Source organism: Condylostylus longicornis, unplaced genomic scaffold (genome assembly GCF_029603195.1).
Source record: "Condylostylus longicornis isolate FDR11 unplaced genomic scaffold, ASM2960319v2 ptg000040l, whole genome shotgun sequence".
In the NCBI taxonomy this organism is placed as follows: domain Eukaryota; kingdom Metazoa; phylum Arthropoda; class Insecta; order Diptera; family Dolichopodidae; genus Condylostylus; species Condylostylus longicornis.
This window is the reverse complement of record NW_026578009.1, coordinates 12,073,397-12,093,396: the sequence shown is the minus strand read 5'-3', so window position 1 is coordinate 12,093,396 and position 20,000 is coordinate 12,073,397. Positions and strand designations below refer to the sequence as shown.

The 20,000-nt window shown below is 25.3% G+C and overlaps 1 protein-coding gene across 1 annotated transcript in view; it reads right to left on the bottom strand.

The window, feature by feature from the left end:
- Positions 1-18,152, bottom strand: part of LOC129609607 (Krueppel-like factor luna) — a 43,877-nt gene extending 25,725 nt beyond the window's left edge. The window contains exon 1 of the mRNA XM_055521631.1: positions 18,018-18,152. The gene's annotated coding sequence lies outside the window, so the exon portion shown is untranslated. The remainder of the gene's footprint in view (positions 1-18,017) is intronic.
- Between the last annotated feature and the right edge of the window lie 1,848 nt (positions 18,153-20,000).

The window sequence follows — 20,000 nt, the reverse complement described above, 5'->3', positions numbered from 1 at the left end:
CGTCTGTCCGTGTGTCTGTTTACAAAACTTCTACACCCTTGAAGATAGAATGCTGAAATTTTGTACGTACATAGATCTTCACTAGAATCTTATTTCCGTAGAACAAAATTTTTACCTACCTCCCCCCCTCTAGAAATTATACCCCCCTAAAACCCTAAAAATGGCCTTTTTTAACTATTTTTTGCAATGAAACCATAAGTATTTTTGAAATTTTGTAAATGCAAAAAGGCAGTGGCTTGCTTCCCCTAGGGTGGTATACTGTAGATAAATTTTAGAAAAACAAAATGGCCGTTCAAATTTGCCGTTATCTAAAGTTCTTTTTTTCCCAATTTTTGATGTCGTTTTTCTTCTAGACCCCAGCCTGTAGAAGCTTGAAATTTTAGAGGCTTTTAGACATTAACAAATAGTTTATTTCGTTAGAAGAAAATTTTTTTCCATCTCCGCCCCCTCTCAAGTGAAATTTGCAAAATTTGAATTTTTGGCACCCTATATTTCCGAAACCGCAAGCTTTTCCAAATGTCTATAAACGCAAAAAGTTAACGGTAAATTCCATGACATTAAAAAATATAATTATTTTTCTTAACTCACACAATTAAACCTTAAAATCGAGCATTATGTTAACCCCTCTTTATATTAATTTTTGCTCTATTTCAAATACTGCATAAATCGGTCATCCTAAATATATGCAATCCCAGAAATAGTTTTGTATATGAATGAAAAAAATTTTAATAGTGTGATAGGTATACATAGACTGTATTTAAAAACAGAATTTTCACTTGTTGAAGGGAAAAGTGCTACAATACAAACCATTGGTTTGACCCAACTTTATTTTTTTACAAATTTTTGTAAATCTAAGACATTGTAATAGACAAACTGAAACTGATTTCTAATTGACTAAAAACTCATTTTAGAGATGAAATTGTACAACGATGGTTTAAGTCATAATTTTCTAAAGAATGTCATATTATTAAAAAGTAACTTGTTAAGCGGTTGGTATTTAAATTTAAAGGAAAATGGAGAAAAATTATGAATTTTGCAAGTTGGTTACTTTTGAATCGGTAAAGTAATCGCTGTCCTTTTCTTTTTAAATATTTCAGGTAGACTTTTCGATCGGTTAAATTTTGAGTTGCTTTCTCGTAAATTTACTTTCCATTCACCAAAGTATCAACAATACGATCCAATATTGTTTCAAAAGTTCAATTCATACTAGCTGGTCGATAAAAGTAAGAGATTTCAAAAAAAGATATAAAGGCGTTAAATCGTATAATTTCTGCGGCACGCGTAAAATATAAAATTTATTGCTCACCGAGTGCACTCTTTAATAAATCGATTTGTTTTGAATAGGATGCTTTGTTTACCATGCCGAAACGAATCTGATACTGCAACTGTTACGAATTCTACGATAAGAGTAAAAAATCTCGTGCATTCAGTTTTAACTAAATTGTACAAAAGCCACCCGTTATGGTTTACTTGTACATCGATTAATAAGAACTTAATGCTCAGTTTTTTAATACTACATAATTTTTTTAGAAAAAGTATTTGTGGTGTTTAAAATTCTTAAGTTGTTGTTGAATTCTTCACTATTTCCACTAATATACTTTCTTTTTTCGATATACACTACGTAGTATTATAATAGTGTATGTTTAGAACATATTTAGAACGTGTATATAATAAATAAAACATTTAAAAAAATGTTATAGGAATAGGGGAAAAAAGCAAACTTTCAATATTCATTTTAATTGTTTAATTTCTATTTTAAAGAATTTTAGAAATTAAATTTAATTGGTTAATTGTTTTGTTTAGATTAAATAGAATCTCTACACAAAGAGAGACTATACAACAAGATAAAGAACTACAAAACGATAGAATAGTTTCGTGTACAATTCTACAAACTCTTGTAATCTGTACTTTTACTACTCGGCTATTGAAATGATAAACTTTCTTTGTGTTCGCTATAGAAATTTTAGATATTGTTTAAGTTCAAATGGTAATTAGTTGTTAAGTACAAATATTTTGATAAATGATTATAATAAAATTCTAAAAAGAAAAGAGCAAGACAAGTGAAAAAAAAAATACTGAAATTAAAACTTTAGATAAAAAATGTTTACTTTGACTTAATAAGCATGAAAAGTTAAGAATTCTGTTGAATTCTATGAGAATTTTGTTTAAGCAAATTGAATAAAGAATATTAAATTTTAAAAATATTATTAAAAATATTTTTGTATATTGGGGGATTTTTCCACAATATTAAATAGATAAAAAGCATGTTTCAGTTGTTTTTGTTGTTTTGAGGTTCGATTTGAATTATATTCCAGGGGAATTACAAAAACAAACGTCACACACTGGAATTTGTATTTCGAATTTATTACAATACTTGCTTTAAAGTCCATGAGGATTCTGAACGCTACAGTTAAAGTACATACTCATTATTTTTGAAAATGTCACACTAGCCATGGAATTTTTCAAATATCGTCGGAAGAATATTCGGTTTTGGCTTTGGAAATCAACTCATGCTTTGCGATGCACCCCGTCAACTAAAATAAAAGATCAGCATTCAATTTTACGGTCTTAATTTTGGTACCAATCTGAATTTTTAACAAAAATAAGAATGTACTACATTCACTTTGTATCATTATGTTAAAAACAAGCGATATTGATGCCAACTTGACATAATTTATGCAGACAAAAATTCCAGTATGCATTGAAAAGAGCACAGGCGAGAAACATAAAAATTTAAGGGGAAAATTGTCTTTTTTTTGTAATTAAAGGTACACAGCTGACTTAAGTAAAGTTGTCAGTCTACATTGTAAATATTTAACAAAAAGTAAATTACATAGTCTGCGTAAAAATTTTGTAGTTTCGGTAACCGCCCGTAATTAAAATTATGTAAGATTTAAAATGGTACAATAATTTCTTTTTACATTATTGCTCAATGTATTTGCCTTAGAAAGTCACTGAAGAAGTCATTTCAAAGAGAAATCTTATAAATTAGTTTTCGATCACTAAAAATATTTGTATTATCCAAGAGATAATGCAGATATTATCGTAGATATAGTTGAGATATGTAGAGATAAACGGACTTATATTATAGAAAGCCTATAGTATATGACATAACAGATTGGAAACGACATATGAAAGACTAACTTAAGCCAAAAAAAACAGTGTCTCTTTGAGATAGAGTCATTTTACCTCGAAGAGAGTAAAAATCTCGATAAATAATAATTGTTACACCATAATTGGAAGACTTTTTTATATTTGACCTGTAAACATAAATATGATATGAAAGCCACTATGTTTTCACATAATTTCACATTGAAATTAATAAATTCATACAAGATTAATGAGGAATTTTGTGGGTCCATTCATATTTTGAATGGAAAATAAAAGACACAACTTAAATTCAATTTGTCAAAATTAATATACGATATGGATCAGATCATTTTACAAATTATTTAAAATTTATTTAAAATTGATTTGACTGATAAAATAAGATTATGTCGCATGATTTTTTCAAAAATATTTTAAATACAAGTTGTAAGAATGAAAAAAACAATTTTCAATCACAATTTAAAATATTTGGTCACTTATATTGAGCACACGCCAAAACTTAAATAAAAAACAAGATTTTTTTTTCAGAAGTGTACCTATAAAAAAAGTAACTGAATATCAAAAAAAAAAAGGTCTTGAAATATTTGATGCCACAAGGAGCACACCTTAAAAAATTGTTTTCATTTCATTTAATTTTTTTTTTGTTTTTCTGAATTTGTTTATTTGTTTTTTGTTTTATTGTGTTTCCATTACAAAATTTAATTTTTAAAAATTAAAATTGTCTAACTTTATAAAAGTTGACTAACATTCACTGAACTTGTTATAGCTTTTTAGTTAATTACATTTAATCATGGTTTAATCATAATTAAGGGCCATCTATAGATAAATAAAACAATTTATTGTTCTTAAATTAAATTTCTAAAATTCAATTACAGGAATAGATTGATAAAAATAAGCTGTAAACGTGACATTAAACGTGTTGACGTTAATACGAAACATGCTTCAAGAAACGTTTTGTTTTGCCTGCAGACTGAGCTGATTTAATTGAAATATTGAATAATTGCTATAAAGCATGTAGGAATGCAAAAAGAAAAAGTTGCTGGCAATTAAATTCAATGTTAATTTTGACACCCGAAATTCATTTTCATTGTTTACTTTGACGTAAACGTAAAGATTTCCAATTGGGTTACCCTAAAGGCCCAGATAGACATGTATTTTTTAGTTTTGGGACTGTTTGATTGCTATTTCTATTCCGTAGATTTATATTCGCGCCCACATACAACTGTTGCATGCATTTTTTAAAACTGATTCCAATTTTAAGTTAACACAAGCAATTTGAGTTGACGCAATAGTTTAGTTGCTTAAATGTGTGCGCAACGATTTTACAATCAGCCAATAATTTAACAAATATTTAGGGCAGTTATAACATTCTTCGGAATGTAATATTATTTAAAACAGATCTAAATAATTCGACATTCCGAAGCATAAGCTAATTTTTAGTTTGGTTTTCTGTGACAACAATGAAATTCTTGTTTTTAAGTTGGGTGTAAAAAACTCTTTATTGTGAATTCAGCCAATTCCCTTTTTCGCAAATTACTTTTTCGGATTAAATCAAATTGACTCAGTGTGTAAATTGTTCTGAAAACTTTTTCTTTCAATTTCATTTACTATAGCATATTTTTTTCTGTTCAAATAAGAATATAAAAAATCCCATAAAGAAATTTATACTTCTTAATAATAAAAAAACAAAAAACATGGAAAAAAATCTGTTCAATGGCCATAAAAACCACAGAAAAGTAAGTATTCGGATGGTATCCTCTTTATTCAAAAAGCAAAAAAACAATAACAACATTCAGAACAGAGTCAAAAAAATAAAAGATCAGCTTGAAAACAGTCCACAAATAAAGTGATCATCAAAAAAAAAGGAAAAAATTAAAAGAAAACGACGAAAGCGTTATTTTTTGTGTGCTTTTTAGTGTTTATTTTACAAAGTAGCAATTTCCAAAAAAAAAAAAAGCAAAACCATTTTCTTTACTTTTTCAACTTATTTATGTACACTTAATTTCATTAGTTTGTAGAGTAATGATCGGTATGCACCTGGACAGTAGTTGAAATTTTCAAAAACAATAAGTTTTACTCAATTCCATAATTGTTAGCTTTTACTTACATACAAGTTTTACCGTATATAACTTATGTTTGTTTGCATATAAGTAAAACGATGCGTCTATAATGGTTATAAATTTGAAAACGAATTTTACATATAAGCGAACAAACCTATGTACGGTTCTTTTAATTTATAAACGCCGATTATTGTCTTAGGTTAAATTAAAAACAGTAAAATTTTAATAAACTATTTTAAGTGGTTGAATACCTTTTTTAAATTTTAAAGTTTCTATTTATCTTTCGGTATTGCTTACATTTTCTAAACACAAATAAAAAAAAAAAGCAAAACTGAAAAATATTGATGATGACAAAACCCAATTTTGGAAGTGTAAATTTTTTCATTCAAAGGTTTATGTTTCATATTAATATTATGCACATTAATTTTTCATCGAATGGTGTGTATTGGAAGTAGTGAGGGAACAATAATAAAAGAACTAAAATTGAATAAAAAAAGATGAGAATAAAAACGAAAAGAATTTTTTTGGGTAAGGCATCGAGGCCCTTTGGTATAAATCGCGTCGAACCGTGAAATATTTTGTGATTTACATGCCCGCCTTCATTACAACTAAGCCCTTAACAAATTGCAGTATTGCACTCACTTTAAGCGACGAAACCTCTGCCCAGGTAAAAAAGGCTCTTAAATATTTCAGCCGCAAGCGAGTCACTACCTTGCATTCAAGTCATTGCCTTCGGAATTCTCCCATTAAGTAGTAATTTTCAATGTTTCTAACGAGAACCTCTCGGTCACAAGTATTAGATCTCCTTCTCTCGGTTTTGTCCATCCTCTTCAAATGTGAAATAGGATATTGAGAGGCATAGCGACCAATTCAAGTTCTTTTGTAGTGATGAAATCTCGTGAAAGTGTTCTAACTGTCGACCACACTTCGCTTTTCCAGTCGTTTAAGGCGGGCAAGACTGTTGTCTTGACTTGCCCAAATATGACTTCGGCCAATAACTAAACACGTAAATCTTACCTCATTTTGCGAGATATTGTTATAAGAAAAATAACGCGACAGCGCTCACTACTTTATAAGATACAAAGAGAATATTATTTTTATTATTTAGACACTAAAGAGAATATAGAGCAAAACAACCGTGTTCGTTATAGGTGGATAGGGTATAAAAAATTTTTAAAAAACAGTCAAAGATTTGCTAAAATTTATGTTGCGTGATCTCTTAAACTCACTTGTTATTTACATACTACTTGTTACTGAAGGAGTAGTTGCAGTTATTTATCCTTACAGGGGAAATTAATTTTATTGCAATAAAAATGTTTCATTTTTTAATTTTATGACGAATATTCTGAAAAAATAATATGTAAATCTATTTCGTTTGAAGGAAATATCTAGTAGAAGAAGCTGCTCATAGTAGGGGTTGCTTCCAATAGCTACAAGAATGCTTTTAATTTTCGATTGTATTGTAGTAGTAACTATGTTGATAAACTGTGCTTGTTTTGCCAATTTGATCTAATTTTTCAATTTTAAATAAATGTTTATTGAATCTAGAAGTTTTACTTATACAAAATTAATAAAAGTTTGTATAAGTAAACATTTAATTGTGCAGTATGCAAATCAATATTGTTATGGGCATTCAAGAATACACATAATCTGCTAATACAGGTTTCTAAGTTATTATTGTAGAACGAATACTTAAATTCAACTTTAAACATTTTCTGAAATTTAATCTAGTTTTTAAAATGGTTCCATAGTTATTATGACTGCATTCATTCATTTTGCCCTCATACGTTTACAATACGACACCAACTTTTCATATACATATATATAAATCCGCTCATCTTAAATTTCATTTTTCATTTCTGATTAATATAATCAACATGATGATGATTATGAAAATTAATAACAGGTGAATAGAGGTAGAAAAAACACTTCTTATCTCGTAAGTAGTATAACAATTTTTAACAATTTTTTTTCTTTCTACTTTACAAAGCTGGGTATAATTATGTGTATGTTATACTAGTGTTTTGTCACTAAATGTTCATTGGGTTTTATGCTTCGTCAATATAGATTTTTTACGTCTAAGATGGTGATGATGATGATAAAGATATTTGGATATTAATGCAATTTAAAGGTGTAATCAAAGTAACTGTATATAAGAGAAATATTATAGCTACTCGAAAAATGGATGAGTTTAGAGAAGCTTTAAGAAACAAAAAATTTAAATAAACAAAAATGTGTTCAAGAAAGCTTAAGACATCTTACCTAATGCTTCTTGTTAATTTAAAAATATTTAAATTTTAGTTGTTTTTTTGTAGTAGTCTTTGTTTTTTTACATTAAAAATTTATTTTTATATTTGAATAAGAAATTAGATAGGACTGATGTTTGTTAAGTAAAAGGTCCATACTTGATGACAGCAGCTGTAGAATAAATTTTTATTTTGTTGTCATTTTCCGTTTTGGGTTCCTATTACAACTGATTGCGGATTACTTAAAACTTCTTAAAACAAAAAGTGTGCTTAAATATTTAAAATTATATTTGTTTTTTCTTTTATTATAACTTTTATAGTATTTATTTTATATTTGGTAGATTAAATTCTTGTCGGTGACTTCTTTGATGTCTTCAAAGTGTTGCGTGTTAATCACACTTTGAAAACATCTTGAATAACGAAAAAAAGTGTTAATTACATTAGGTAATATTAAGCGGTATTTAGTATATGATTTAAATCTATTTTTGAACTGTAAATTAATACCTAGTTTAGTCAGTAAAAAATAAAAAAGAAAACGTCGAAATTTTCTATTACTTTTGGAATTTCGGATCTTATAGAGTGCTGTTAATGTTATTACATTGAAATTTTATATTATGGAAAAATATTGTGTAAATGATTAATTTTTTAGGGAATTTCAAATTGGAAATAATTATTTTAAGAAATTGACTAAGAAATAGTCTCACAAAGTACGCCATTTTTAATGTATGGCGAAATGATAGTGATTGCAAAATGATTGATTCGATTAGAATAAAAATTTCTTTACTAATAAATTAAATTGGTTGGATGAGAGTAATAATTAATAAGATTGAAGCAAATGTTTTTTAAAATATATTTTAATCAATACTTTTTGTCAAGAGAAAAAAAATTAAAATTTAACTAAATAAATAAAAAGTAGCTTATGTTTGCCGTCACGAAGTGTATAACACTGTGATAATGGTTCAAAAATATTCATATTGCAAATTATGATGCAATATAAATGTATGTAAATCGCATTGCATATATACATACAATAATTGAGGCTATGTGATGTCATCAAATTTCGCATGTCGAGCTTTCGGTGGAAATGCACTTCTCCGCTGTAGGGAAACTTGAATAAACTATTTCTAGAGACGTGTCTGCCTCTCCGTCTCTGATTTTTACCAAAATTAATATCTAAATATACTTTGGAGATGACATGGTTTGAACAACTTTTGGTATATGTCAGGTCCCTGTAACCGGATCTTTAAGAAAGTAATCAGGAGAGTTTCCTGAAATTTTATATACTTGCATATAAGTTTTATGCGACAATACGACAAATCATCTAACTTTTGCAAGAAATTAGGTGTAAACAGCCGAATTTTTACTACGGACTAAATTTCCTTTTTTGCGTATATATGAATACAATTGGTCAATCAGCTTTCTCCAAAGTTCATGTTTAAATTCAGAGTGTCAAACACAATAAACTAATAAATTATTTTTTTTTCGTTGGGAATATCAGAGCTCGGACACCAAACTAGAGGCCGATTTTACATTTTTTATCATATCTAAGGAACTAATTTTCGGAATTTCTTGAAATTTAATATTTCAGTCTAACTTTGGAACAGATTTTTTTGCATGTAAAATGTTGAACTTTGAAATTTTTCTTAATTGAGGTACTGGTGAAAACAGTTTGTGTAAGTATACAAACATTACTCACATCCTGAACTAAATCTAGTTTTTCCATAAATTGTATTTTTATGTAACTTTGTTTAATTTACATTCATATGAGAAAAACGGGAAAAATGGGATTAATCTTTTAGTTCACTTAGTTTACTTGACAAAATATCTAAGGGTAAAATTCAAATTTTCAAAAATTTTTATAAGCAACTGTTTTGTAAACATTACTTATTCGAAATAACACGCTATAAACGGAAAATTTATTAAAAGTTTTAAGAATTAAAGCTTCTTTTCTAACTTTCAGTTTGATATTAAAAACACTTTATAAACTGTGGCGTTTTTTTATTAACTGAATCTCAGCATGTTATTCAAAAATTAAACCGAGTTTCAAATGTATGTAACTATGTTTGTACAAATAATTTGTTCAATTAACAAATGTTTATTTTAATAATTTATGTATGTATGTATAAAATATTTATTATTACTTTTATTTTTTCAAAAAACAAGTTAATAAATATTGATAAATCTGGCTACTGAAATTAATATACCGCCCCCGTTTTAAAGTTGTAGCATTTTGTTTGATTTTTTTTTTCATAAAAACCAGTTTATAAGTTTGTGATGAATGCAATATTTCTTTTGAATTAAGAAAATCAGTAGATTGTGTATCTAATCTAATAATACGGAATAGACAGTTTGGAGTTTAAAGTAATGATATTTTTTTTTAAATTGAAATTCTATAAGTAAGATTCTGTAGAATACTATATAGAATTCTAATACTTCTGTAGTAATCCTATCCTCGTAAATAAAATTGATTTAGCAATATTACTGTATGTCATGCAAATAACACAATTTCCGATATAATCTTTTGGAACATGTTCTGCAACGCAGTCAAATTTCATAAGCTCTTATATAATAAAGCATGAAAATCACCTAATAAAATTTTTAGTTCAGGAATTTCGGCGTTCCCCTAGGAATTTAATCTTGGAACATTTGAAATTAACTCTGAAATTAAAATTTTTTCAAAATCTTGAATTTTTTAAAAACGGGGAAGAGGAAATGGCAACTTAGAATTCACCTCACAACCTCACAAGAACAATAAACGATAAAGCTGTAAATAATGTTGAAAACAGGCACTCTGCCTAACACAAGAAGAAGAAGAAGAAGAAGAAGAATTAAGAATGAAGTTAAACTTTTCTTTAAAAAACTCCTAATACCTAATCTTAGACAAACTTACAATTTTTAGTTTTACAATAATTGCTTTAGGGCTGAGACAAACATGCAAATGTATGATCGCATGCAATTAAGTAATCAAACAGTTTTGATTTTCTTTTCAAACTGATTTCAACCTTTAATTGATGCAATCGTTAAAATGTGTAGGTAAAATGACAGATGACAGATAACAGATGGCAGGTGACAGGTAACAGGCGACAGGTGACAGGTAACAGGTGACAGATGACAGATGACAGATTACAGGTGACAGATGACATTTGACAGATGATAGATGACAAGTTGTAATTGTACAACAGTGTGATTATATGTTGAAGCTCATAAGGCCAAATCAAACTAATATTATCAACATTTCATATTTTATATGTATGTATACTTTGCCTGTTTTCTATGATTTCAATTTATGGACGCAAAATTATTTAAATATCAATTGAAAATTGCAGCAGTTATTTTGTTCAAAATCAATATTGTCAAATTTAGAGTGCACAAATTTATTTTCATACAAATTGTATGATGCGAAACAAAAAACAAACTTAATCATACAGTCAATCGTGTTAACATTTGACTTTTTATAAAATTTAACACCGTAATAATTTTTTTACGGTGTTTTGCATAACAATAATACACATTTAAGTTACATTTATATTATACTATAAGTATGTAAAGGCACCTACATACAAACATGTATTTTGTATGTAAAACTTATATAGTAATACAAAAAAAAAACAATGCTAAGGAACACGAAAAAAAAACCACCCACTTTTAATTCTTACTAAAACCAGCCACTATAACAGCATTTTAAAACGACCGATATTTTCAGTTTAACTTGCTATATTTAGTACAGAAATTTTTAAAGGAAAGATAAAAAGATGAAAAACGAGAGAGAAAAATGAAAAAAAAAAATAAAATTCAACATGACCTACACTAACTTTTAGAGGTTATTGATCTAAATGGAGAAAATTTTACTCTTTTTTAATTTTTGTTAGTTGCTTCGCTTAAAATTCTTTGCATTTTTTTTTTATTTTTCCGAAATTTTAATGTCACCTTTAATTTCATCGGATTTTTTTTTTGATAAAAAAAAAATACAAATTTTTTTTTGGTATTTTTCGTTTTTGGGTTTTTTAATTCTAAAAATAAAATTTTTGAATTAAACATGCAAAAAAAAATTAGCGAACACAAAAAAAAAAAATGCTTCGCGCAAAAATAATGCGCGAATTGCGTTAGAACGGAAATTTAAAACGTAGAAGATCGGTTAAAATGATCACGAGAAATTCAATGAATAAAATTGTTTTAATTTTATAGATGCAAACCCAAACAAAAGGTATGGAAAACCACATTTAAGAAATTGTCTTGCTACTTGAGAGATAATTGTATAAGAGACAAAGGGCATAATGTACTATAAGAGTTGAACAGGCGCGAACGAAATCGAAAACTTTTAAGCAATCATGTGAAATTGTCGTAAAAAACTAAAAAAGCGAAGCATGAAAAAATTAGTATTATTAAAACGAAACGAGAATTACAGAAGTGAATGAGAAAATAAACTGTCAACAAAATTTCTTAATATAAAAAGTAAAATTATAATTTAGATGGCATGTCAAATAATTTAAAAGTGAAGATCGCTCTAGATCTATGATTTGTTTTTCTATTGCTATGTAATTTAAAGTCAGGACAAAATCCAATATACGGAGTTCAATAGAATCAAAATATTTAGGTACATATACAAGAATCGCAATAACTTGCTAGATCACATTGCAAGAGAATTATAGGATGAAATTGTAACACTATAGGTATTGAAATTTAAATTTTTTGTTAATATTAAAACAAAGAATGTCTAATAATGTTGTTATTAATACTATTGTTTTTTGCCATCATGATTAATTTATTACATGGAGCAATGAATATACTAGTATACATTGAGGTTGATCAAAGTTAAGATTCGTTAATAGAGTCAGGAAGCATTTCAAATCAAGAAATATTAGATTTACATATTTTCAAACGACAAATATATTAATCAGATGAGAAAAACAGAATCATATTGAATCTGGTAATTTGTCGACAACCACTGCAGTAAAGAATGTAAAACGAGGATCGTTTCAAATGAAGCAAAATTTTACAACTAAACCGTACCACTAATCGAATTAGTGTTTAAAAATCAAAATTAATTTGGTCAAATCTTTTGGTTGTTCTGTTAGTTTGTCAAATCTTTTGCTTGTTTTTCAGGTTCTTTTTTAATTATTGTAATTAAAAAAAAATAGAAAACAGCTCATTACCCATACAACATATCGAAAATTCGAATTTCCTCATGCGGACAAGATTCTCCTTTTCTCGGACAAGATTCTATTTTTCTCATACGATTTAATTTTATTCGATTAAGTTTTAACAAATCCAATATGTTTCAAATTGTATGATCTAAATCATACAATTTTACTTGATTTGCAAGGGCTGCACTAAATTTTACAAAAATTTCATATTAAAACTTCTATATTTTAATTCTGTTATTAAAGATGAGATCTCGAGATTTCGCGTTTGAGTTTGTAGTAAGCATGTTGTGTGTTTCACGCTCAGAAATTAACATAGTAAAAAAAATACATAAAATCAAAATTAATTAAGAAAAACAAACGAAAAAAAACAGTTGAGAACAAACAAAATATTTTTTTTTTTATTTAAATGAAATTTTATTACCACTTATTATTATGTTGTTAAAATGAATATTAAAAATAAAAAAAAAAATTTAACAAAATTTTTTTAATAAAAAAATTCTCAAAAATTATTACTTTTGGTTGATTTTTTATTTCTTCTTATTTTTTTCTCTTAATATTTAAAATAAAAAAATGAACGATAAAAAAATTATTTTTTTCTTAGTGTTCTCTTGTTGTCTTTTTCTTTTCTTTTTTATGTAATCGCACGCATACTGTCAATGTAATGAGGTGAACTAAAATTTATGACAGATAAACTTAATTCCATTTATTTTTTTTTTATTTCTATGCTGATTTTATTTATTTATTTTGATTTTTTATATTTAATTATAAAAATAGAACTTCTCTTATACAGTAAGTATACATACACACATATAAATATAGTAAAAGTGAACGGCAACACAGAATAAAAAATTGATAAGATTTTAAAATTGGTTTTTTATTTATGCAAAATTTTTTGATTAAAAAAAAAATTTTCGATTTTAGCGACGGTAAAACGGTAAAATAAGGATTTGAGATTTTTTTTTATATGGAAAGGAAGTGCTGTTTATTGAATTAAATTGATTTATTTTTAATCAATTATATGAGATATGAGAAATGCTCCGATTTGGTCCGATTTTACAAAAAATCAAAATAATTTCAAATATTTACGGGGAAAAATTAAACATTAGAGAGCTTTTGTTACCTGATGTCGATAAAATAGAAAATAGTTTGTATTAACGAGATTATAAGTAATCTCGTTAATACAATCGGACAAATTATACCATGCAAATACGTGCGGGGGTTAAAATGCGTATTGGCAATGCAAAGTTGTTGTAAAATGAATAAAATATTATGTAGCGTGTGTTATGTAGTGCAGTGCAGTCTGTTGTAAAATTCATGAAATATTTTTACAGACGGCAACTTTATACATATATAATTTTATATTTTGATGGAAACGAGTATATCTGAACCCCCCTCCCCCACCAACCAATACAATTTTTTGCTGAAATGGATCAAAGAATCATTCTTAAAATTATGTGCCACCTTACATGAAATATCTTGTATAATATTATTGATCGTCCCATTCATGCTAGGTAACCATAGTTTAATGAAATAATGGAGTGTGTGTGATATAATTCGTGACGTTCAAATATCACTGGTACCAATTAAAGCGAACTAAAGATATAAACAAACCAAAAAAAATGAATAATATTATTGACATTTACATGACCTTTCAATAAGCCAAAAAAAAAAAAGAGTTTTTTTTTTAAGTTTTTCCAACTTTCTTAAAAAGCTGATTTATAGTCGCTTCTTCGCCTGCTTATTAAAATATTATTGTGTGACATGACACAATTTGAATATTACGAAATATTCAAATTCTTATTGAAATCTCGAAGAAAAATGTAAGTCTACAGATCATGCTTGAATTCAATGACGAATTCAAAAATTCTCCATATATTTAATTAATTTTAGAACAGTAAGTGAACCAATATACAGTATATTTTCTATACTATACTATATAAAATGAAAATATACTGTGAATTTTTTCTATCCGGAGCTAGGAAATTTTTCTTATAATTCAAACGCTATTCAAACAGAGACGGATTTTATCACTTAATTAAAATTGGAAAATTTATTCGTTTTAGTAATTTTATTTTCAAGAATATACATATTTTAATATTTATTATATAATAACATTGTTTAACTTAGACTCTAAATAAACTCATCGACGTAATTGTCCAGTATTACTGTATAGTATAGCAACAGATTTCTAAAAAAACTGGCCTGTAAAGGAATGGGGTTTTTTCTAATATTCATGAAAAGTATCATTCTCACTTAGAGACTCAATTCTACAAAACAAAAATCTAATAATTGAACACCTGGACGGCGACAACGATCTAATAAATTGTAAATTAGGCTATACGATATTGTAGCTATTCTAAAAATTAGTTTAGAATAATAAATTGTGAATAATATTTTGTATGGCCATTACATCTCTAAAACAAGTATAACAATTTGGGATAGAAATGAACACAATATAGAGTCACACAATGAAAAAGAACTTCTATAATTTTTCACAGTCATCTAAAATTCAAATATCCAGATAAAATGTGGTACACATAAAGAAGGTGAATTCATTTTTGAATAATACATACAAAATGTTTTAATTAAATTAAATTGTTGAATAAAAATGAAATATGTTTAAAAATAAAAAAAAAAAAAATAGCAAGAGAAAAAATATTTTGTCAAAAATTAATAAATTTAATAAAATAATTTTTTTTGCTTTTTTTTTTAATTTGGTTTTTGTTCGTCTCGTTTTTAACATTTCTCTTGAATTATTTATTATAAAATATATAGGTGGTTGACTTGAAAATTGCATTTAACCCTTATTGGGCGCACGGGGACATATTGATTTTAAATTGAGAAAATAAATGTTAAGAGAATTTTGAACAGGTCCGTACTACTTTTCGATGTTTCCAAAAATTCGTCATGAACAGAGCACCTCCCATGCATGAACACAAATTTTTGAATATATTTTTGAATATTTTACAATTTTACGTGTTTTGATTCGGAAGAACAAAAGAACCGGGGGATGATTCCAACTAAATATTTTTTGACACTGATCTCCTTTTAGTAGCTCTAAGGAGGATTTAATATTTTTATTATGTTAAGATTGAATTAGAAGCTTTTGGTTTTATGTGCTAGATCAAGCATAATCAAATATTTAATTTTTTTTTTTTGTTGCACGTACTTAATTAATTTTTTTAATTCTAGCACTTCATCTTCAATTGTTTAACTGGGCTCACAAGAAGTATCTGGTGACTGATTGTGTGATCTTGTTACTAAGGGGTTAACAATTTAAAAATTATTTTTTTTTTAATATTTCAAAAATGACTGAATTTTTTTCTTACATTATTAAAATGCTAAAATAGAAAAAGTTAAAATATTGCATTTAATAAGTGTGCATTTAAATGATGCTAAATTAATTAAAACATCAAGGAATTCGTTGAAAAAAAAAAATCTCATATCAAAAGAATTAAAAACAATATAGAAAAGAAAAAAATAAAAAAATAAAACAATTATATTTTTTGACTTATTGGCAATTACAAAAGAAATTTTAAAGAAATATTTGAAAAATAAAATAAGAGAGAAATGATTTTTTGGCCTATTATTTTTTGAATAATTGAAAAAAATTCTGAAAGTGAAAATTAAATTAAAATTAAATTTAAGGTGAACATTTTTATTCAGGATAACTAAGTACAACGTAACTGAAGTATTTAAAATTTCTTTCTTTTGTGGAATGAAAGACTATAAGCAAAAGAACTATAAAAAGTCTTTATGAACCGTTGAAATTCGACACCTAATTTTAGACAAATATTTTACTTTTCTTTGATGCTATAAACAATTGCATGTATTAAAGCCGAGTAACCTTCATGTAAGCAAACATAATATATGAATAAGAAATCCTATTAACTCTTAAAAATTTATTACAAATATTGAGGTTCTGCAAAACAATTTCGGTAAAAATTTAAAGTTTGAAATAAAATATTCATTATTCCTTCTCAACCTTCTCTCTTAAAGAAAAAGGAATTAAAATTTTTTAAATAAATAATTTAAGAATCTTTGTTAAGTAATTATGTATGTGTATATGATCCTGAAAATGGTCCAGTATACATTAGAAAGTGTTGTTAATCTTATAAATTAAGGTCAAACACATATAGAGCGAGGGAATCATATTGTATGGCATAAAATCTCTGTTAGGTTTCTATTGAAAAACAATTTTATTAGAGAATTTATATCAAGTAGACATTTATTCCAATTCTCATAACTCTCTCTCTCTTCAATTAATATATTCGTTTATTTTTTTAAATTAATTTATTTTAGTAGTTTTTAATAGCTCATTAACCTACAAATATCGGAGGCTTAAAAGGACGACTTAAATTGATTATCTGCAAAAAAAATATTTTTTCAGAAGTCGCAATTCGATATTTCGCCAGCATAACACTTAAGTTTCCTATACGCTATTGAAAATCTATTAATATTGTACACTGAAGTATTTAGCCGGCGATTTACAGAAGTTTTCAAAGGTATTGCTCTTAGTGGTTAATAAACAAACAATATAATAAAATTTTAGAAGTAGAACGCGGCATATTGCATCGATATTATTTATCTAGATCACATTTTCCTCAAAAATTTGAAATTAAAAATTTATTCTTAAAATTTAAACTTGATATGCGTAGATATTTTAACCTATGAGTTTAACACTAACAAATTTTATAATTTTAATTCGAATGAATTATAATTACATTCAATAATAAATTTCTTTGCAAACCTCATTAATCATTCTACATCCAATTAATATTGCTCTAATCAAATATACCAACTTAATAATTTGAAACAAAAAATTATTAAAAAAATATTAATATAAGTAATAGTAAAATATTAATTAATTAAAAAAAATTAGTATTATAACGGTTGTAATCAGTTAAACTCAATCTGCAAATTTTAAAAGAATATGCATACAATGAAAATGGATTCTAAATACATCGCACTCATATAAAATAAAATTGGGTCATATTTTAAAAATTTGCTGTAACGTAGAATTTATTAATATTTTATAATATTTTACGATATTATAGAAGTATTTTATTTCAGTTTACTATTGAAATTTAAAAACCGTAATTAACGGTAAAAATTTTTTCTAATTACAATAATGGCAGTAATTTAAATTAAGTAGTAATTTCTAAAAAAAAAATTTTTAGTTAAATTTTAATTTAATATTAAAAAATTATATTACATATAACGTAAATTTAATTGGACAAAATTTTTAATACACAAAACATAATATCGTAAAATCATCAGGGTAGTTCAAGATAAAATTTATTAAAAAGCTGCGTTCCACAATTACTTTTGAATAATTCTTGCCGCATATTATTCTTGTGACAGCACATTTATTCTATACGTGCGACATACACTTACATACATAAAACCTGCATAATAATATAAAATTAAAATATATTGGCAAATATATACATATGTACCTGGTAACTTCTGATCACTAGAAATTTGTAAATTTTAATAATAAAACACTTTTAAAAAAATACTAATTAATTATTTTTTTAATTTTAGTAAATTAATTGCGATTGATAAGTGGTATAAAAATTAATAAATTGTACTTTAATTTGTATTTTTTTTTCCTTGAAAATTTTACTCGAATTTTTTTTTTTTGGTTTTTATAAATGTTTAATTATTTTAATTTTATTAATTTTTATTTTATTATAAATTAGCATGTTTAAGTGCCTGTTTTTCAAATTTGTTATTTTTTCGTTAAATGCACTTTGAAAAATTTATTTAATAAAATTATTTAAAATTGTTAAAATCATAATACGAGTATAAATTTCGAGGCAAATATTTTATTTCTTGCACTTAATTAATTTTTTAAATATTTTAGAATTGAAAATATAAATTTTTTCTTTTTTGTAATTAATTTCTTAATTAAATCACATAACTGTAATTTAATGTACCATTTTATAAAATATTTTTTATATAATTTTATTTTAATTATTTTTAATTTAATAAATAATATGGGTGAGAGGCGGCGGCGCATATTGTAATTATTGCAACGCGGTTAGCAAAAAAAAAATTTTTTTTTTATTTCACATTTCCTTCTATATAAAAATTATTTTTTTCTTGTTTCAGAATTTTTGATTTTTATTATTTTTCATATTGTATTTATTACATAATATACTAAATTTTTATATATATATACGATATTTTATATATATATATATATTTCTTTTTTATTTTCTTATTTTTTTTTGTTTGTTTCATAAGATTTCACTTTCATTGTTTATTTTTATTTTGTATAGTTTTAAAATATTTTTTTTTGTTCAGTTTATTTTGTGTGATAATTTTAATTTTATTACCTGTTTTTATCAAATAAAAAAATATTTATAATTTAAGAAAAAAAAGAATTTAATATTTTATTTTATAATATTAAAAAAAGTAATAATTTTCCTGGTTTTTGTTAAAATAGTTAGACAGCCAAATTATTTCAAAATTAATAAAAAATTTATAATAATTTTTATTTTTTAATATTTTTCTTTTTTTTGCAGTCGTATGATTCTTTTATTATTTTTTACTAAATATTATTATATTTTATACTTATGTACCTATTATTTTTTATATATATACAATATATTGTATTTACTTATTTATTTATGCATGTATATATATATACATAGAGATATATGTGTGTATCAATCTTATATATAAATCCAACCGACGCGATTGTCTAAATACAACTGAATCTTTAAATTCATATACATTAGGCTTTTATGAATGAAATTTCAACTACAAGTAATCTCAAGAAAAATACTACCTATATACTTAATATTTATTGTATATTTATTGCTTAAATTATGTATTATACATATTATTATATTTATTTATATATATCATACAAATATACATTTTTTGTATATATGAATATGTAAAGTAAAATATCAGAGTATGATTTCAATTTTAAATATTTATACAGCTTTGTGTATATTAATGTTATTATAAAATATATAGCGATATTTAAAAATATTATATTATATACTCTTATAAAAGTAATAACATTTAAATAAAAATAATATAAAGCGAGTAAAGGTATAGCTTACAATACATATACATATATTGTATGTACTTGTGTTAGTATTAATATGATAATTCAAACGATTATCATCCATTGAAAATTTATTGTATATTTTCCATTTCCCTTAAAACTTTCATTATTATTATTCTCTTAATTTCTATTATGAATATTATAATTATTATTATTATTATTATTATGTATTACTCGATTTTTTTTTTGAAAATTATTCGTCATTATATTATTATTATAATAATATTATTATACACCCGGCTTTTAATAATGTATAAGTTAAAACAAAAAAAATATGCGGTATGCATTGGTATTTGTGAATTTTTATCAAATGAAAATTTTATTACAAGAGAAAATTAGCTATAAACTATAGAGT